Source organism: Xenia sp. Carnegie-2017, unplaced genomic scaffold (assembly GCF_021976095.1).
Source record: "Xenia sp. Carnegie-2017 unplaced genomic scaffold, XeniaSp_v1 HiC_scaffold_24, whole genome shotgun sequence".
Taxonomy (NCBI): Eukaryota; Metazoa; Cnidaria; class Anthozoa; order Malacalcyonacea; family Xeniidae; genus Xenia; species Xenia sp. Carnegie-2017.
The window spans coordinates 3,347,103-3,369,899 of NW_025813487.1; the positions used below are offsets into that span (position 1 = coordinate 3,347,103).

The 22,797-nt window shown below is 32.9% G+C and overlaps 4 long non-coding RNA genes and 1 pseudogene across 4 annotated transcripts; 1 reads left to right on the top strand and 4 right to left on the bottom strand.

Moving 5' to 3' along the window:
* Positions 1-11,090, bottom strand: part of LOC124451960 — a 97,738-nt pseudogene extending 86,648 nt beyond the window's left edge.
* Positions 6,209-6,979, bottom strand: LOC124451211. Its single transcript, XR_006950369.1, has 2 exons — positions 6,597-6,979; positions 6,209-6,411 (listed from the first exon to the last, which is right to left on the bottom strand). It is a non-coding gene; the product is annotated as an uncharacterized LOC124451211 (long non-coding RNA).
* On the top strand, positions 7,689-9,000 carry LOC124451222. Its single transcript, XR_006950382.1, has 2 exons — positions 7,689-7,743; positions 8,582-9,000. It is a non-coding gene; the product is annotated as an uncharacterized LOC124451222 (long non-coding RNA).
* A 424-nt stretch (positions 11,091-11,514) lies between the features above and the next one.
* LOC124451213 lies at positions 11,515-12,188 on the bottom strand. The gene is made up of 3 exons (XR_006950373.1): positions 12,133-12,188; positions 11,958-12,048; positions 11,515-11,596 (listed from the first exon to the last, which is right to left on the bottom strand). It is a non-coding gene; the product is annotated as an uncharacterized LOC124451213 (long non-coding RNA).
* A 637-nt stretch (positions 12,189-12,825) lies between these two features.
* Positions 12,826-21,330, bottom strand: LOC124451215. The gene is made up of 4 exons (XR_006950375.1): positions 21,192-21,330; positions 16,429-16,545; positions 13,828-13,901; positions 12,826-12,867 (listed from the first exon to the last, which is right to left on the bottom strand). It is a non-coding gene; the product is annotated as an uncharacterized LOC124451215 (long non-coding RNA).
* Between the last annotated feature and the right edge of the window lie 1,467 nt (positions 21,331-22,797).

Sequence of the window (22,797 nt, forward strand, 5' to 3'; positions counted from 1 at the left end):
TAGTCATACTTTATCAAGATGCCGCTTTAGCTAATTTGTTATGTCGGTAATGTAGTTCTAAAATATTGCTTAATTTATGTAATATTACCTTCCTTTAAGAAATAAGACGACTGTGTGAACAAAATTATGCTTGCTTTAGTTCTTTACATGTCATACTCAACAAACGGATGAGAGATTTAATATAAACAACGCGACCACATACATATCAGTTGAAAAATGGTGATCATAATTCATACCTTATTGTTACATCAATCTTTTATCCATGTAAGTTTTGTTACATAAACACATTTAAATAACGAACGAAGATAAAGAGTGAGTTAGGATGCCCTTCAACAAACAGTATTATAAAACATTAATGACATCTATGTAGAACATTCTAGTTATTTAACTAAGTATACATCACTGACTAAAAACAATTGTTATAGAAATAAAAATACATAAATAAGAACCTCATGCAGAGTACATAATAACATTGAGCTTAGTCAAATTCCAAAGGACTGCTGCTAAATCTTATAAAGTTTCACAAGTTTTTACTCAGAAATAGAGAATCATCTATCTAAGACAGGATTTGAATGCCAATGATTAAGACACGATTCTCGAAACTGTGAATAGATTTTTTCCCATGCTTAATCAATAATTCCATGCATGTATTATTGCACATGTCACTTCATATTATAAAAACCTTTGTTATTAAATAAACTATAGTAGCTTACAGAATACATTTTAACATCAACTGCACGCAGTTATAATTATTTAGCTATGAGAAAAACACTGTCGGTACAACAGTAAAGGATGCAATGAAAATATTTATTGAATGTGGTCTCAGATGTTAGTGGCTGAGAAGCATATTGTAGTTTAAAAATGTCAATCTCAAACTACCTACTATCAAGATTAATCTCTGTGTATTTGGTGTTATCATTTCTCTCTATATCATTGGGAATGTATTTGGTATAGGCATAAAACATCTCACTTCATGGTAGGGGAGAAAATTGTCGAATGGTGTGTGCTAATATAATTGGGCTAAGCGTATTACCGTGAGTAATGTAAAAAATCATCACAATGCTCATGCTTAAAGCAATATTTTAAGTAAAAAGGACTCCTTAGTGAAATGAAAGAATCATGGAATTTTCATTGTGTACGCAAATCACACTTCCATACTGTATAAAATCATTTTTATTTTCTCGTTGAGTCGGTGTATGCAGAAGATTAAAAAAATTTGTCTTAGAAGATCTGACTGAGCAGAAACTTGCGTACATATTTTCTTTCAAAACATATGCCATTATATTTATTAAACGCAGTGTTTTGGGAAATACCCAAAGGCGAGAATAAAATAAATGTGAATATTCATGATAGCTACAATAAATAATGTTATGACAAACGACTTCGCTTGGCCCCAAATATGGACACTATTTTTAAAACAAAAGAAATGATCGGTAAAAACCTCAATCAATAAAAAGATCAAAATTTAGAAAATTTAGTAAAATTTTTGTTGTTTTAAGATGTTTCATATTTTGTTGTTTTCAATGATCCCGATGATCTACTTTAACATGCAGCGTAGTCAGATCGTAGCTTCGTCGTTCGTATCTTAAATTTGCAAAGCGACAAAAAAAGCGGCGACAAAAAAAGCGGGCTGACTACCTATTTATTCACACCGCAAATATTTTGTGTTGAACAAAGAAACGAAAACAGTAGAGAACGAAAAATGAAAGAGTGCAGAGTGTTAACAAAAATTTTAATGAATAGACGAAAAATAAAAACTAACATGTATATCGTAACATGTATATCGTAACATGTATATCGTAACGTGTATATCGTTACGTGTATATCGTAACGTGTATATCGTAACATGTATATCGTAACGTGTATATCGTAACATGTATATCGTAACATGTATATCGTAACGTGTATATCGTAACATGTATATCGTAACATGTATATCGTAACATGTATATCGTAACATGTATATCGTAACGTGTATATCGTAACGTGTATATCGTAACATGTATATCGTAACGTGCATATCGTAACGTGTATATCGTAACATGTATATCGTAACGTGTATATCGTAACATGTATATCGTAACATGTATATCGTAACGTATATCGTAACGTGTATATCGTAACGTATATCGTAACGTATATCGTAACGTGTATATCGTAACGTATATCGTAACGTATATCGTAACGTGTATATCGTAACGTGTATATCGTAACATGTATATCGTAACGTGTATATCGTAACATGTATATCGTAACGTGTATATCGTAACGTGTATATCGTAACATGTATATCGTAACGTGTATATCGTAACGTGTATATCGTAACGTGTATATCGTAACGTGTATATCGTAACGTGTATATCGTAACATGTATATCGTAACATGTATATCGTAACGTGTATATCGTAACGTGTATATCGTAACATGTATATCGTAACGTGTATATCGTAACGTGTATATCGTAACATGTATATCGTAACGTATAACGTGTATATCGTAACATGTATATCGTAACGTGTATATCGTAACATGTATATCGTAACGTAAATATCGTAACATGTATATCGTAACATGTATATCGTAACATGTATATCGTAACATGTATATCGTAACATGTATATCGTAACGTGTATATCGTAACGTGTATATCGTAACATGTATATCGTAACGTATAACGTGTATATCGTAACATGTATATCGTAACGTATATCGTAACGTGTATATCGTAACGTGTATATCGTAACGTATATCGTAACGTGTATATCGTAACATGTATATCGTAATGTATATCGTAACGTGTATATCGTAACGTGTATATCGTAACATCGTAACATGTATATCGTAACGTGTATATCGTAACATGTATATCGTAACGTGTATATCGTAACGTGTATATCGTAACATGTATATCGTAACGTGTATATCGTAACATGTATATCGTAACGTAAATATCGTAACATGTATATCGTAACATGTATATCGTAACATGTATATCGTAACATGTATATCGTAACGTGTATATCGTAACGTGTATATCGTAACGTGTATATCGTAACATGTATATCGTAACATGTATATCGTAACATGTATATCGTAACGTGTATCGTAACGTATATCGTAACGTGTATATCGTAACGTGTATATCGTAACGTGTATATCGTAACATGTATATCGTAACATGTATATCGTAACGTATATCGTAACGTGTATATCGTAACATGTATATCGTAACATGTATATCGTAACATGTATCGTAACATGTATATCGTAACGCGTATATCGTAACATGTATATCGTAACGTGTATATCGTAACATGTATATCGTAACGTGTATATCGTAACGTATATCGTAACATGTATATCGTAACGTGTATATCGTAACGTGTATATCGTAACATGTATATCGTAACGTGTATATCGTAACGTATATCGTAACATGTATATCGTAACGTGTATATCGTAACATGTATATCGTAACGTAAATATCGTAACATGTATATCGTAACATGTATATCGTAACATGTATATCGTAACATGTATATCGTAACATGTATATCGTAACGTGTATATCGTAACGTGTATATCGTAACATGTATATCGTAACATGTATATCGTAACATGTATATCGTAACGTGTATATCGTAACGTATATCGTAACGTGTATATCGTAAGGTGTATATCGTAACATGTATATCGTAACGTGTATATCGTAACATGTATATCGTAACGTGTATATCGTAACGTGTATATCGTAACATGTATATCGTAACATGCAGAGTACATAATAACATTGAGATTAGTCAAATTCCAAAGGACTACTGTTAAATCTTATAAACTTTCACAAGTTTAAACTCAGGAATAGAGAATCACCTATCTAAGACAGGATTTGAATTCCAATGATTAAGACACGATTTTCGAAACTTTAAATGAATTTTTTACTTCATTAATCAAAAATTCCATACATGTATATTCTTGAATAAATCAGTTCTTATTATAAAAAACCTTTGTTATTGAATAAGCCATTGTAAATTATGAATACATAGCAAACATCAACTGCACGCAATTATAATTACTTATGATCAATAAAAACACTGTAGATACAACAGTAAAGGATGCAATGAAAGTAAACCTTAAAACTGTTAAACAAACATGATTAAAAGTATAATTTTAAAAGCTCACTGTGTTGCATGAATCAACATTTCACAAAAAATAGATTCGGTTGCGTCTTTCTCAGTGTAAATACATTCTTCCCGTGTGTAACATTTGCTAATTTTGTATGAATGTTTTATGCAGTGCGGTGTTTGAAATTAAATGAGATATGATCTTCGCACTTAGCTGGACAATTTAAGCAATCGTCGCAATCCCGTTGAGTCACCTGATTTTTTCAGGTCCTGAGACGATTGCTTAAATTGTCCAGCTAAGTGCGAAGATCATATCTCATTTAATTTGCTAATTTTGCTAACTTCCTTACTTTCAAATAAACGGTTTGTTCAATACAATCATCAGTGTGTGAATTAACGGTGTGCAATGTGCAATTTGCACATCGTTTTAGCTAAAATGAAAACAACTGCACATCCCTTTTTCAAACAATATGCGAAAAACGTCTTTATTGATTACTACCACATAAATTGAAGAAAGTTTTCAAGCTTAATTTTTACTTTATAAACGAGTGCGCTGCACGACATTAAAATCCATGTCCCACACAATGTCATCAAATTCAAAGACGTTGTCACTGAGACTGAGAAGTCTGTCAACAGTCGACATACATGGCGCTTATATGCTTATGACAATAGGGATGTAATACATTATCACTGTAAATTTTTCATTTGCGTTGTTTTGTAAACCGTTACGTACTGTTTTTGGCATCATAGCTATTTTGAGTATTTTCAGTAAAAAGGGAAACATTTTGATTTTGATTCTTAAAACAAGACAAAAAAACTTAAATAAGCCAAATTTGAAGAATAAACTAAGGAAATTTTTATTTTAAATAAGCCTAACGTGAGAAAAAGAAGCCAAGTTTGACTCAAAATATTAAGCCAAACTGGCAACCTTGATCAGCCATACTTTTTGCTATGATGTTTTTTATCATAAGTAAACATCAAGGATGCTACTGTTAATAATCAGAAAGCAAAAGTATATTCGGTTATTCTCTTTTCACTTTTGTCTTTCTTGCCATTTTCGTCGAAAGGTTGTAGCTACCAGCAAGGTTAAGACAGTAAAAAAATGGATGGAAACATCAAATGCTGACTCGTTTGATCACTAGGATGATAGCCAAGTTGTGAATTTATTGCGCTGTAAAGTTTGCAAAAAAAAAGGAGAGGATAACATGCGAAAAAATTTCTCTCGTACATTTGTAACTGGATCAGCGGTTTTAACGAAAAACACTGTCGTAAATCATAGGAATTTGTTCACGTTTAAAAATATTAATTTAGCAATTAGCGCTATATAATAATTAATGTAATATCAATTTGATTACCTTTAAAGAAACACTTTGTCAAAAAATTGCCCATCGTTTTTTCTGAACTAATTCGCACACAGCAATCATCAAACATTTTCAAGACACACAGAGTTTAGTCAAAAGTGGCATTGGCAAAGAACGAAGGTGATGCATAATTGGACATGTTCCTCCCCCTCTACATAAATTTTCATGTATTGCCATTTTTCTATATACAAGTATAGTTTGTATAACTCCCGCAGCATAAAAGTTCTGGCACCTGCATGCAACATTTGGTATTATTGACAGTAGATGTCAACTAGTTACATACAGAAAATGTACTTAGAATTAAATAGGAAATGAACAAACAACAAACAAAACAACCGAATATAAGTAAAGTATCTTTACCAATTGTTCTCGTTTATATCCAGATCGCAATGATTCGTATATTTTCGATAAAGAGTTAGAAGTAAAAATAGATTACACATTCCTAAGTTTACATTAACAACAATATTGTTTCGATTCTTGAGGACTGGCACTAGTGTCAGTTACAGTTTATAAAGAAAAAATCAGCATCCAATGTAACAAGACAGTCAATAATGACATGTCAAAGTTTTCAACATCAGGTGAACCAGTTGGTGGATAAAAAAAGATCCCATTGCATTTCATTGATGACTTTTTTCTTTTTTTGTAAAGTCAATTTGTTCATTGCAGAAGAATCATTAAGTTCATTTATCAAACTTGATGATAAATTGTTAAAATTTAATTGCAATGTTGTTTTTAAGGCTTGGGTTCCTTTATTTATCAAAAGTTTACTTAAACGAGATCCATTTGCCTCAATCTTCAGTTTATCAGGTGGTGAAGCCATTTTCAAAAAAGAAATTTATTTAGAATATAATGCTGTAAATACTCTGACTTACTTTTAATGGAGATCCAATCTTTGGTTTTAATCGTGAAACCTTTATTTGAACTTCAAACTAAAAAAGAAGAAAAATAAAGTACAAAAATTAGTTACAAAACTATAAAATGAAACAAATCAACGGCCAACGGAAAAATTTATATCAAAGTTCAAATACAAAACGTTAGTAAAATCTGTGATACAATATAAAGAGTAGCTAAACAATAATGCTTTAAAATTAATGTTTTATAGAATTTTACTTACAAAATATGACCCAAAACGACTATTTCTACATTTCAGCACTCATTCCTTCGTTCCACAACGTAAATTCACAGTTTTATAATGAAATATTTCTTCATTTATGTCTTTCCTCGTGTTGCAGTGTAGACGTGTGTATTCAAATGTAAAGGATGGGCTCGTCACGAGATCATTCTGATTCACTTCCTTGTCGTCTGATTTACATATTTTACCGAGAATTTTACAATAAATCACCAATATGATTCTGAAAAATTATTTGAATAGAAAATAGGGCAAAAGGTATCCAAACATCGATCAAAATGGCCAATTTTTTGTCAAAGTTTCCTGACTTAAGTCGCCAACCAAACATTACTTCTATAGTCAGACTATAGTAGGTACAAAACACCGGTCGGCATAATGAATCTTCACTTGCAAAGAATCTACGAAAATTTGACAAAACTTATAGATAATTGACTGGATAAAACTCCTTGAAAATTATGGGTATGCGACATATGGTTTTGATACATGGTTGGATAACTTTTTCTGTTGCGATTTTGTAAGTTAATTACAAATATTAGAAAAAAGTCGAAATATCTCCGTAGCATGATGGCTCATTGTTACCATAGCAATTTTTATGACATATTTTTATAATGGCCACAAAAAATTATAATTTTGAATATAAATGAAAAACATAAAGAAATTTAAACATAAATTTTTAGCAATATTAAAAATGTCTTAGAAATGCTTTGGTAACAATGGGAAGGGCCACCATAGTTAACTCCATTTTTAGTGTAGGTAATCCTGATTTTTTCATAGATTTATATATATATATTAAGATAAAATACGTTATTACCAAGATTGTTAGAAGTCTGAGCGGTCAACAACATTGAATTTTATCATATGTTCTTCTGTGAAACATTGATCACATAAGCTCTTGTACTGCTAAATATTTTTCTGCCTTCATATATGAACTGAAATGCTTCCTTTAAGGTAAAATCCTGTTGTATGTGTGCATTATTTAAACCATAAAGAGTGTTGTTGAAGATTGTGGTTATTATATTTCTGCTGATTAAGCAAATGATAAGCTGTGAGATTATGTCAAATTTTTAAATTTAGACAGCCAATGTTACAGAGAAAAGCTTATTTGAAGACAACATCAATCACACATTTTATGGTTAATATTGAACTATGATCTTTTATAATTACTTGACATAGAAATGAAACCAAGATGATTTTGTAGTGGACCTGTGCTCTAGTTTAGATAAGATTTTAGTGGCAACTTGGTAGAGGTTGCCCTGCCATGTCAGACTATTTATCTTAAACTTTCTGACTCTTATGTCATGATTTAACCTATGCCATAGACTTACACTTCATGTAAGGATCTATGTAAAATGAAGAAAAGATTACCCTGCATATGTCACATTCCTTTGAGCTGTTGCATAAATTAAATTGCTTTATTCAAAATTAATTATTTTTGTGATTTCAATATGCAAACATCTAATTTAAAAAGCAATTGTAAAATAAGTTATTTACAGCTTGGCAGGTTTTATCTTTTTTATATTTTGTTTGCATTTTGTTTCGTCAAGTTTTTTCAATCAAAAATAATAAAAATTTTATAAAGATGATATCAGAACAGAGTTGGAGGCCACTCCTGTGAGCCAGAATGAAGCAGTATCATTTATGCAATTGCTTAAACAGATGCAACATATGTTGTGTGCAGGAGCAAGCTTTCCTTTAATATTGCAATTTGCATAGACCTGTACAACAAGAATGGCCCTCTGACATAGGCTAGCCATGATTTGTTGATATTTTTTTGGAAGTCTGCTCCATCAAATACAAGTCACAACTACATTGTATAGTAACATTTTATAGGGAAACTAACTCCTCTCTTGCACACCATCTAACTAAGGGTAGGATGTGTGTACACCCTTACCTCTGCAACCCCCAGTAAACCTTTCCTCGTTATCATTTATGTTTACTTGACAATAGTTTCACACTTCCATTTATTTTAGAGTCAGAGTGAGACTTGCCTGTTCATGACTCAAGGAGAAAACTAAAAAAAGTGTGATGTTTTGCGGCAAGTAGTTATTTGTAAGGAGGAGGAGGTGTGGAAAGTGCATTTACTGTTATTTTGAGTGTAAATTATTGACAGTTTGTTGAACTCATGATGGTGGAAGTAGGCAAGAATCAAAATATAAGTTTATTTCACAGAATAGATTTACCGAAGCTCCATAGGAATGCACATGGTCAACGTAATTAATTATTAACTTGATACATAAATGATACTACTACAATGGTCACATGAAAATGTCATGTGACAAAATTTACCATTCAGTATGAATTAATGTTTATCTCAATACAGCTAGATGGCTATACCAAGTTACTGTGAAAACTCAAATAAACTAGATGACAAATAAAATGACAAAAAAGATTTTGCACATTAAGTTTTTTGAGAATTGCATCATGTTACAAGCACTAGGCTGGTCAAAATCACCCTTATGCACCATTGAACATAATGCTTTGAGGTAAAATATACTTTACTAGAAGTAACAAAAATGACCATTTTGACCAAATGACCAAAAATGACCGTTCAATTTTTTTATAGGTAAAGTTTCAAAACTGTACAGTGTCATTTTCTGTACAATTTATGTTTAAAAAAACCTTTTTCTGTTTTTCACATATGCACTCAACCTTAGAGCAAACAGAATTTAAGTACAAAAAGACACAAAATATATTTTTTCTGTTGTATAATGAATCGATAACGTCAACATTTAAACATTGAAATTGTATTTATACATTTAAGCATGATATCTACAACTTTCTCAATATAGTAAATGTCAACTTTTAATGAAATTGTCAGTGAATTAATTTATAATCGAGGCGACGATAAATTCCTTTTAATACAACGAACAGTGATTCACATTCTATAAAACGAATAATATTACTAAAAGTATAATGAACTTAAGTCCTGTTTTAAAGGTCGAACTTTACATGAACCAAACGCCTTAAAAACAAAAGAAAATGAGATGAACTTCCTCATTATTTTTTGTTTTAAATACGTTCGGCTCATATAAAGTTGGACGTTTGAACTAGACCTTAGAGTGTCTTAACTACTTTAGAGCATATTACAAAATCACGAGTTATTTATGTTGTGGATTTTAAATTAGTTACGAGGAAATAATCCAGATAAATATTCGACAATTTCATTTATGAAAGTTAATGTTGAAATGACACAAAATAAATATCGTAATAAATATCAAAATATAAAAAGTCTAAATTAGAAGATTTTTACACTTTGTTCATATTATTGAAATATATTAATTTTAAAGAGCATCTTTATTCAATCGTACAAACTTTAGATCTAAACAGAAAATGTGAGAAGAAAAATTTTGTTTAGTTATATTATAGTTTACTTTATAATTTAACGTTGTATTAAAAATTTTAGTTTATTCATAAAAAATTTAGATTATTTCTGTGATAACTTGGTATCATATATTGCCTAAAATAAAAGATAATTAATGTACTTACTGCTTTGAATTCTTTGCTTTTCTGCCATTTTCTGGATTTTTAAGCTGTAAAAAGAAAACATTTTTGAATAATTTTAGAAGCAATCCGAGTTTAAAAATAGTAAATTATTAACACAGAAAGACGCAGATCTTTCAAAGAAAAAAGGAAGATAGAAAACTTTTTGCCATTAACTGATTGATACATTGATATGTAAAATATATGGATAGTATTCATTGTTAAAAATTTAACGTGAAGTTGTGCAGAGTGTATGCCCCACATTTCTTTAAATATATATTGACGATGCGATCATTTTCTGCTTTCATGAGCTTTATATGTTTCCTATCGCTTTTGTTGATCTTGAACATTTAAAAAACCTAAAGTGAAACTTCTAGTGAAAAAATCAGATCTGATTCGTGTTCATACATAGCTACTGAAAATGGGATGTATAAGCTTGTACAAGACGAGAAAACATAACTTAAGGGGTTGAAATTCTCTATCGGTCTTCCTGTCCAATTGATTAAAATTTATCTTAAATCAATGCTTTGTAAAAGGAATAAAAACGCGAAAACTATGATTTTCTACTACAAAAGTAGAGTAAAGTGGGTCCTACAGCCCCACACGAAGGTCATAAGCAAATGCGCACACTTCCGGCTTCAATTTTCTTATATTTTATACATGGTGCGCAATCCATATATTATACATATCAAAGGATTTATACCTTACTTGTTGACGAAGCACTGATTGGCTAAAAAATTAAGAAAGACAACCAATTGCAAACTATTTTATAACAGCCAATACGCAACGGTGAACATTTAACGAAATACGAAGGAGGGGAGAGAATGAGGAGACATGTGACTCAGTTATATGGAAAGAAAAAAATGTCCTCGAGTTTCTGTATCCAGAATATTTATTTATCTATAGTATAGCTCATGTACTTCAAATGTTTTATAGATAAACTAAAACGTCCATTTCAATATAAGACAGTTTCATTGCTGCATACAGTATGTATAACATTTTAATAAGTTTTATAAATCCACTATTCAGTCTAACGTAATCATGGTTTCGTGATATAAACCATTGAACTAAAATACATCTGGAACGCTACCTGTAATAGAAAAGTCTAAGAAATTCTTGAAGCTAAATTTTACACCCAGACACGCGTGTGTAGTCAATCAATTTTCAGAATCTCGAAACACTAAACACGCGTGTCTGAGTGTAAGATTTGGCTTTAATTATTTGCTTCAGGTAACGTTCAATGTATTTTAGTTCAATGCAACAAACACAACCCTGTGAAAACTACATATTTATACACAACTTAACTTTATATACTCACTCTATTTGTTGGTGCTACAAATGCATCGATGACCAACCAATTTTGCGTCAAGATTTCAACATCTTTATCTGTCAGACGTTCACGAATACGTAATTTGACTTCAACCTTTCCACCAATCACCTTGCGACCTTTCTCGGGATCCATAAGCTGCAATTGTAATTAAGTCCACTTACGACAGCAATCGTTTCTTACGTACGTAAATTTTGAATCAAGATAACATGTATTTTAAGTGACATTACGTATGATGTGTTTATGAAATAATGGAGGTCTAACTGGAAAACTAGTTCTAGTCCTTTTTCTGCCTTTACAGATCACGTGGCAGACATTAAGAAGATGGTGAAGTCTAAAATGCTACATTGAGTAAACATGCCTATATTTGTACAAAGCTTATACTATAGGCGTATAGTTCGGCATTTTAGCTTACCGAAATGTTGTCTTCAAATTTTAGAGGGTTGGTGGCCGTCCAGTTATATATAGTTCAATGATTTAAGCACAGTTTCTGCAATTATTAATTCATAAAGTTCAAAAAAATACCACACATTACTTACATTTAGACATTCGTGAATTTCACATCTATTATCAAACGGTGATAACTTAAGAGAAGCTTGACCCAGCGTCTTGTCACCTTTCAGAAATCCTCTAAATGGTTTGAACATTTACTGACGATAAAAAATATTTCATATAATGTAAAACAATGAAACATCCATCTCACGTACGACAAACCTGTTGTATTTTACCTCAAATTTCACACTTTGTTGTCGAAACATTCTCGCCAACGATCGGTTTTTTTCTGTAGATAGATATCTTAAACTTTTGATCAAATTCTATACGAACAGCGTAATTGATCATCGATGTAGGATAATGAATTTAATGAGAGGGGAAGGTTCTAGCATATCAAAAAAGCTTACAATCACAACATTGGATATTATTGACGTCTCGAGAACTGAAGTAAAACGACCATTTTGTCTCTAGTAAAAATACTCCTCCCCAGTCCCCATTGCCACTCCAATAACCACAACATAGGATATTAATGACGTCATGAGTACTTAAGTAACACGACCATTCTGTCCATAGCATTGAACTAAAATACGTGGAACGCTACCTGTAATACAAAACTCTAATAATTTTTGAAGCCGTGATTTTACTCAAGACTCGCGAGACTTTACCCCAGACACCCCAGACACGCGTGTGTAGTCAATCGATTATTACTTCGCGATAGAATCTCGAAACAATAAACACGCGTGTCTGGGGTAAAATCTCGCGTGTCAGGCGTAAGATATGGCTTCAATTATTTGCTTGAGGTAGCATAGTAAAGCAACTCCTCCCCAGTCCCCACTCACCCCTCAATACAAGATCATGCAGGGAACTAATGCTGTATGATATCATTCATTTCGAATAAAACTTACCAGGATAAATGTTGTGTTTGATGGTTTCCGTGAAGCCAGTTTGAGGTTGATCCTAAAGTTGAGTAATTTTAAAATTTAGTGTAGACAAATAACATTGATTTAAGAAAAAGTGGGAAAGTGTTTGTTACATCAGCAAAATCTGTCGTTTGTAAAACATAGAATTTGTTCAACGGTAATGAGAACAACTGCTTGAACAATGATTTTATTGTCTAACAAAATTGTTAACAATGCTTCCATTGTTTGTCACAATTGTACGCTCTTGCATTGCGTCCAATCATGCAAAGATGTCAATTCACAGTCATGTTGGTGAATCATTGTAGTGTGAATGTGATTTTTTTATAAAATAAACACAATGAAACGCGTGCGCTGATTGGTCTAGAGCCGTGTTTGCATTAACCTGTGCAAAACACATCTGAGCTCAACCAATCAAATCAATGAAAACATACAATCAGTCAAAGAGAATTTGCAAATCGATCATGAATACATTTTAGAGGAAAAATTAAAATGTTTGTCTTTTTCGCATTATTGTTATTTTATTAAAGAAATAAAAGATGTTTTTCGTGTTTGCACAGGCTTATGCAAACCTCGGAGACGTTTGTGAGAACTCTCGAGCTTGTGTAACCCTCGACCTTCGGTCTCAGGCTTGCACTGATCTGCTCTCAAAGGTCTACTTGGTTTGCATAAGCCTGTGCAAACACAGTAAACATCTTTTATTTCTTAAATGAAACATAAACCAACTTACGTTTGGAAAGAGAAATTCATAGGACACATACACTTTCATATCGTCTTTGTTGTAACCTTGAAGTATATTGAAATTTTTTAAAGATTGATTTTTAAGGTTTATAGATGTATGTATCAGATCAAACATCCATTGTTTGACCTGACACTTATTAATCCTCTAGACACCTTATTAATCCTCTAGACATCTTATTAATCCACTATATTTTATCCTAAATCCTAAGCACAAAGATTTTAATCCAATTCAACAATAATGAAGAAAAGACATATTTACCTGAAGGAAGTGGAATATTGATGCATTTGACGATTCTTAATTCACAATCCTGGTCACCCAAATCTGTATTCGATCTGTCAGGTTGAAAACAAAATAAACATAAAATAATTATGTTAGTGTTCGTTGGCTAAACTGTCAGGTTGAGAATAAAATAAACATAAAATAATTATGTTAGTGTTTGTTAGTTAAAGGTGTTCGTGAAATTACTGCACTAAAAGCAACAAATAAAACTAACTTTACATACAGTAGCGTAGTCAGTCTTCGAATTTAGTCACTCAAACCAAATGTTATAACATTATTATTTGTGAACTTAATGTTGGGGTGTTGATGGTTTAAGTAGGTAAGAAAGAGTTGCACAGGGTTTAGATAGGTGAGAAAGGGTTACATAAAGTTTAAATACATAGGTTAGAAAGGGATGCACAGCGTTTAGATAGGTGAGAAAGGGTTACATAGGGTTTATAAACATAAGTGAGAAAGGGTTTCATAGGGTTTAAATACATCGGTGAGAAAGGGTTGCACAGGGTTTAGATAGGTGAGAAAGGGTTACAAAAAGTAACATGACTTGACTCGAGTAGCATGACATGACTCGCGAGTGTCGAAAGGCGAGTGAGCGAGTCACTCTCGAGTGCGAGAAGTTTGCGAGTGAATAAGTGACTCGCTGTTTGCGAGTGGATAAAATAATTCGCTGTTTACGAGTGAATCTAAATAACTCACAAAAATTTTGTTCTCCAGTATTTGAAATTCACAAACATAATCTTAAGTGTAGTGACGAGTAAAATTCGTTCAACATTTTGAAGGCAACGGTTTTATCTTTTTATGAAACATGGGAGCAAAACGACTATTCATTTGAAGCAATATCTCGGGACCTAATGACGTTAAAATCTTTTGAATTTTTTTACAAAAGCATTTTAATAACTTCACATTTTCCATGGCACAAACGTTATTCGTAAAGCGGTAGAGACCATAGAGAAATGTAAAGTAAATGGCACGCAATCAATGAGTAAATTGAAATATCGCTCAAACATTTTCTTCTAACAGTCTTAGGCCTTGTTCACACGATACCGGATTCGTCTTGTACCGGATTCGCTGAGCTATCCGATACGAAAAATGCACTCTGTTCACACGATGCCGGATTCGTAAGACGATACATAAGTTTTTATATCGCCCCAGTACTTGTGCGTGCAAACGATAACGACGATGGTTGCTAATTCAAATATTTCGTAAGAAAATGAGAATTTTTTTGACAGATAACTAAGTAGAGTTTTTTCTTAGGCGTATTAAGGTTTTTTACGAATGGGCGCAAGGACTGGAAGAGTGTAGAGTTCAAATACGACCGAATATATGTTCCATTACAATAATACTAGAAAGAAGCTTTTCACACTGCGATAATACATTGTTAAAAGCTTAAACATGCCATGTTGAAGATATATTATATTTGCTGGCGGATTATTCATTTAAAACATAGTTTGTATCGCTATGTTTGCTTTCATTTTTGAAAAATCGCACGGACTTCTTAGTTGCCAAAGTGGAACGTATCGGATTCGAGCGTTCACACGACAACGGAACGTATCGGATTGGTTTTCATACCACTTCCACAGCGGAGTCAAATCGCTCCGGAAAACGATACAAAGCGTATCGGATAGCAGCGGAGCCGTGTAAACGCAAGGCCTATCCGGTACGAAAAGTAATCCGGTATCAAACGAATCCGGTATCGTGTGAACAGGGCCTTAGATTATGGACATATATAATCTTAGGAAAGAATGCATTAAAAAAACAAATATTCTTTAAAGCCAAATATTTAAGGAATCTAGCTATGCTATGAGTGTACGTATAATCTTTTGAATTCAGTTCTGAAAGAACTTCGTTGACCTGGTGTTTTGGATGTAGTCGCTATTGATATAAAGGCCATAGACATTTAATAGCAAGAACGATATAAGACCACGTGTATAGTAAATGGCTAGAACTTTTGCGATTCAGTTGCCAGTAGAAATGTTTCAAATATGAGATTGGTTTCTGAAACAATTTCATTGACTTCACGTCGACAAAAATGAATGAGATGGTGTGATTTTACTTGTCACTACACTTAAGATTATGTTCGTCCATTTCAAATACTGGAGAAAGTAATTTTTGCTAGTTATTTCGATTCACTCGCAAATAGCAAGTCACTTATTCACTCGCAAACTTCTCACACTCGAGAGTCACTCGCAATTGACCCGCCATTCGATACTCACGAGTCAAGTCATGTTAATCGAGGTCGGTACTGTAGAGTTTAAATACATAGGTCAGAAAGGATTGCACAGTGTTTAGATAGGTGAGAAAGCGTTGCACACCATCACCATGACTCTTCTCCTTCTTCCTCACCCTAACAAATCCCTCACCTTAAGTATTATCAAAACCCTATTTATCCTAACCCCACCCCACAGTGTCCAACACTGAAAGACATTACGCCAAATTATGAAATCTCAATTGACATTAAGAGCAGAATGTAAAACGCTATTTCTAGTTCACAATTTATTCAAAATCCACTCAAAATAAAAGAAAAGAGAAAATACATTCAATGGTTTTTAAAGATTAAAATAAACACAGTAAGATAATAATCACCTGATGTTATGAAATGTTCAGTTTTCATAATGATAACTTGGAGGAGGATTACCTTGTTTGAAAGAACTTTGTAAAGAATCGTAATCATGTCGACAGTTTATCTCCAATTTCTGAAACCTTAAATAAAAGTAGAAATAAGTACAAAATATCTCAAATGTTTGGAAAGGTTCTACTTTGTTGTGATTGTAAGCTCATTCTGTAAAAATTCTCTCCCCCCCCCCAGAAAAAAAAGAAACTGACAGACAGAAACAAATCAAGATTTCACCTCTATATAGTTTGGCCAGAAGGACTGGGTACAGTTATGTCATGATTATGTGCAAGCCCCAGGGTGGCAGCAATAACCTGAAAAAAATGAAGAACAAAAAACATTACGTTGGACTAATCCATGATGACAATACACAATTGACATTCACACACAGATAAATTTCCTGTACACACAATATATGATGACGTATGAACCTGACAACAAATATGGAAAACCTGACTTTTACTCCTCACTTTATTCTGGAGATGACTACCACTAAGAATTACAAAATATCAATTAACATCAACAACAACAATCCTTCTCATGACTGCACAAATCTGAACAATCTACATCTACAAACATGTAACCATACTCCCAGGTTTAAATCATTCACTTTATTACAACCAAACAATTATATATTAGTACGGACCAGTGGCTACTGATATGAATGCCATCTTTAGAATTTAAAATTTTACATAACAAAATTAGAACAGATCAATAAACTATATATTTAGAGTTTGACTATCTGAAAATGTAGACAAGAAAATGTTTTCAAATGCACTTCATTATCAAATAATGCATTGATAATATGTACAGTAAAATACAGATTTGTGTTGTATTCATGTCTTTTAGTATTTTCCAGTGATTTATCACTTATGACATAAGTTTAAAACTATGTCTACATCAATGGAATGGAATTTGAAACCATATCCATATCAAATTACTCTACTATTTGTATTGTATTAACGGAAAAAGAAATGTTATGCTACAAAGAATTTTATATAAAAAATATTTTACTAACAAGAATACTTACCCTTCATCAATCAGCTTGCACTATTTTCATAAGAAAATAATACAAAATAGGCATCATGAAATTTTATATTTCTTGATTCTGGTACATTACAAAAATATGACAATATCAACTTCTTAAATACAGCTTAATATCCTACGGCCATTTAATATTTCCATTGTTACTACAAGACTAAACATATGTGGAGGAAAGAAAATGATCAAAGAATGTTTTGGATCTTTCAAAATGTTACAACTGTCTGTTTAATAGTCCATTCACACTTTATATGTTCTTTTGAGTTTATTATCTAAGGTGAACTATTTGTTTTTGTATTTATATGAATGGGGCAGTGAAGGTGTTCATATGCACAAAACAATTGGTTTTTAGCAAAATTTTGAATCTCACATGAAAAATTTACAACAAAAATTCAACAAGGTAATTAAAGTAATATCAACTCAGTTATACTTTCAAAACTAGCGATAAGCTATGGCTATGCAAAGAATTAATTAAAAGCTACACTCTCGAAGAGTTCACATAAAATTTACACAAAATGTACGACCAAAATAAGGAAAATGAAAGAATTTTGCTATGAGTTATCAATGACAATGAATGAATGTCGATGATGCCACGTTCGCATTATTTTGTCGAGCTATGAACTATAACAATATTCTCTGTTTAAGTTTTTATTAAGTAAATAGTGATGTCGGATGAATAGCTTTAGAACATTGAGTTTTGATGTCGTTAAACATTCACGGTGTACATTAAAAAAACACAATTGATTTTATTAAACTTTCTGATGATCAGTGAAAGACTCTCAATGAAAACAAAAGGTTTCCAAAGAAATAAATGATCATAAAGTTCCGAAATTTTCATAGCGTGACTAAACTTGAGAAATGACTACGCTACTTAACACAATCGCTTTTATAGAAAATTGATCGATGGTATTTCAAATGTTTGTAAATGATGATCGTCCAGGTTAATAAAGTCCTGAGAAGGACTGTTTTTGATGTTGTTGACTGACGTTTCGACAACCTTAGCGGTAGTCATCTTCAGAGTCAAATGAGGAGTAAACGTCAGGTTAGCCGTATTTATTGTCTGGTTCTTACGTCATTGTATTGTGTGTACAGGAAATGTGCAGGAAATGTGTATTGTCATTGTGGATTAGTGTGAAGTGAAATATTTTATTTTTAGTTGTGATGTGTGATTTAGGTGTGACGTTTTTAGTTGTAATGTGTGGGTGTCAATTGTGTATTGTCATTGTGAATTAGTTTGAAGTGTAATGTTTTTAGTTGATCGTTTGTTTGTATTGTGAATAAGTCGTTTGTAAGGTGCCGGTAATTGCTGTGATCTGTTCAGGGGGGTTTGTTCCAAATTGGTATACCAACTTTCTAATGTAAGCCGTTGTCTATAGTCAGTACTGTAAGTGATGCATTTTGCCGAGTCCCAGTCAATGTTGTGCTTTGTGATTCGGTGATGTTCGGCAATGTGATTAGTTTTGTCTTGTTTCTTAGTAGCTCGTTTGTGCTCAGTAAGTCTTATGTTTAAGTTCCTGCCAGTTTCCCCGATATAGGAGGCGTGGCAGTCGAACAGTTATTTTGTAAACTGCACCTTGTCGTTCGTTGGGTTGTTCTTTGTCCTTTATGTTCGTTAGTACTTGTCGTAATGTTGTGATTGGTTTATGTGCGACACGTATGTTGTATGGTCGTAAGATACGCGAGATAGTCTCAGACGTACCTTTGATGTAAGGTATCGTTGCTGTTGTCACTGAGTTGTTCGTTTCGTTGGGTTCGTTGGGTTTGTAAGTGTTGCGTTTGATAAAGTCAGAGTTATAGTTGTTTTTGTCAAAAACACGTTTGAGATAGTTGTTTTCGTTTTGTAGAGCGTCCGGTGAATCACATATGATTTGTGCACGTCTTGTTAATGTTCTGATTGTGGTGGCTTTGTGTGATGTAGGGTTGTAAGATGATTGGTCTAGTAGTCGGTCAGTATGTGTTGGCTTGCGATAAACTGTTGTTCCTAGTTTTTGATTGTCATGTTTTACCAAACAGTCGAGAAAAGGAAGAGTTCCGTTTTCTTCGACATCTTTGGTAAATTGTATGTGGCTGTTCTGTTTGTTGATGTGGTATGGAAGTCATCAATCTCGTCTGCATGTAGTGCTGTAATGTGTCATCTACGTAGCGAAACCAAAAGGTAGTGCATGTTTGTAAGTCATGAGTGCCCGTTCCTCTATAGATTGCATTACAATTTCAGCAACTACAACAGAAACGGGCGAGCCCATTGCTGTCCCATGTAATTGTTTGTAGTGTGTTCCTTTGTATTGGAAGTAAGTCGAGGTGAGGCAGAGCTCTAGTAACTCCATAATGTCTTCTGTCGGTAATGGCAGTACGTCCGTGGTGTTTGTAATGAGGGTTTTTGTACAAGTAAGTGCCAGATTAAGTGGAATACTGGTGAACAGTGATTTCACATCAAAAGACACTAGTATATAGTTGTCTGGTATTTGTATAGTGCACAGTTTTTTAATGAAAGTTTCAGTGGATTGTAGCTTGTGTTTTGATTTGTTTGTGAGTGGTTGCAGTATGTTAGTCAAGTACTTTGAAAGTTCGTAAGTAGGCGAACCACAGAATGATACAATTGTTCGTAAGTAGGCGAACCACAGAATGATCCAATCATCTTACAACCCTACATCACACAAAGCCACCACAATCAGAACATTAACAAGACGTGCACAAATCATATGTGATTCACCGGACGCTCTACAAAACGAAAACAACTATCTCAAACGTGTTTTTGACAAAAACAACTATAACTCTGACTTTATCAAACGCAACACTTACAAACCCAACGAACCCAACGAAACGAACAACTCAGTGACAACAGCAACGATACCTTACATCAAAGGTACGTCTGAGACTATCTCGCGTATCTTACGACCATACATACGTGTCGCACATAAACCAATCACAACATTACGACAAGTACTAACGACATAAAGGACAAAGAACAACCAACGAACGACAAGGTGCAGTTTACAAAATAAATTGCTCCGACTGCCACGCCTCCTATATCGAGGAAACTGGCAGGAACAAACATAAGACTTACTGAGCACAAACGAGCTACTAAGAAACAAGACAAAACTAATCACATTGCCGAACATCACCGAATCACAAAGCACAACATTGACTGGGACTCGGCAAAATGCATCACTTACAGTACTGACAGGCACGCGACAGAAAGTTGGTATACCAATTTGGAACAAACCCTGAACAGATCACAGCAATTACCGGCACCTTACAAACGACTTATTCACAATACAAACAAACGATCAACTAAAACATTACACTTCAAACTAATTCACAATGACAATACACAATTGACACCACACATTACAACTAAAAACGTCACACCTAAATCACACATCACAACTAAAAATAAAATATTTCACTTCACATAATCCACAATGACACATTTCCTGCACATTTCCTGTACACACAATACAATGACGTAAGAACCAGACAATAAATACGGCTAACCTGACGTTTACTCCTCATTTGACTCTGAAGATGACTACCGCTAAGGTTGTCGAAACGTCAGTCAACAACATCAAAAACAGTCCTTCTCAGGACTTTATTAACCTGGACGATCATCATTTACAAACATATAACGATACTCCCGGGTTCAAACCATTTACTTTATTACGGTATTTCAAATATTAGTTGTTTATATAAATACCTTGGTAGAAGCGTTCAAACTTTGGAGGTACTTGTCTTCTTTGGCATAAGAGAAAACTTCAAGCAAAGTACAAACGATTAAATATGGTTTATTACATTAAAACAAGAAGGAAAAGTATCTGTCTCAAATAAAAATGCAAATAACAAAATAGAAACAGGAAACATTGAGTTGGCGTACTTCATGTAAGAATAGATAGAATATCTTTTAACAAAGGCTCCTTTGATGAGGTATAGGCTTCTCTGCACCAGGTTAAATTAATTTCTCATTTGGCATTTTCCGTTTTTTGTTAAGTACTTTCATTAACATATGTTAGTTAAGTTGTAAGGGTTACAAACGTCGGTATCTTTGGTCAAAATGGTTGAACGAGCATACAGATTTTGTTCGAGGGGTCTCCTTTGATTTTGGTAAAACCTTTGATTCAGTTTCAAATAACGTTTTAGTTTAAAATTTTTCTTTTCCAATCTGACTCCAGTTACTTGGTGTCACTTGCTTTTTTGTTGATCACATAAGTTTTTATGCTTCGTGCAATTACTTAGCGACATTTTTTTCTTTTAGAAATTCAATGAACGCTTTTTAAAATAGACTATTGTGTTGTAATTTTTCTTTAGAAACTGAAATATTTTAGTATGCATTTAAAAAAAAAGCGAGTGAAAACCAACTATTTACTTGCAGCACTTGACCACTTACATTGACAACAAAAAATTGAAAGATTTAATCACAAAATCCTAGTTTTTTATCTTCAAATTGTAAAAATAGACCACCGTGATCCTTCATAATAACCTCATACTCATGCAAACTAAATTTAAAACTTGTCTACTCTACTTACGAACTTTAAAACCTGGATCATATTCTTCCATTCTCCTCTTTTGCATTTGCCTCTTTTCCATATTTGTGGAATGTAGTCAGTTTTCATAGTCCAACATAAATGTTCATACATGTTATACAATATTCTTTTCATAACTTTTTATCATTCCATTTGTGGTGTAACCTTAATATTTAATCTTTTCTGAACATATTTCCCATTCTAAATTTAACCCTTTTAGTCGCGAATAGTAAAATCCTTCACATTACGAAAGTTTTAACAAAACCTGTTACTTTAAAGTAAATGGTTTGAACACGGGAGTATCGTTACATGTTTGTAAATGTAGATCGTCCTGGTTGGTTTAGTCCTGAGAAGGACTGTTTTTGTTGTTGTTGACTGACGTTTCGACAACCTTGGCGGTAGTCATTTTCAGAGTCAAACTGAGCCGTTTCGACAAGGCTGTTCTCGGGACTGGTATAGTCCTGAGAAGGACTACCGTTAAGGTTGTCGAAACGTCAGTCAACAACAACAAAAACAGTCCTTCTCAGGACTATACCAACCTGGACGATCTACATTTACAAACATGCAACGATACTCCCGGGTTCAAACCATTTAATTTAAAACGTTTATTGTTGTGAACAATTGTTACAAGTTAGAACTATAGCTATATATTGAACGTTGTATTTCCATCAACATTATAATGATAAATTTTATTTTAAAAAATGAAACTAGAAAGTGAAGTTTATCATTCTTCAATATTTTAATCAAAAAAATTTTACTCGAAAAGACTCAATTCTTCAGTTC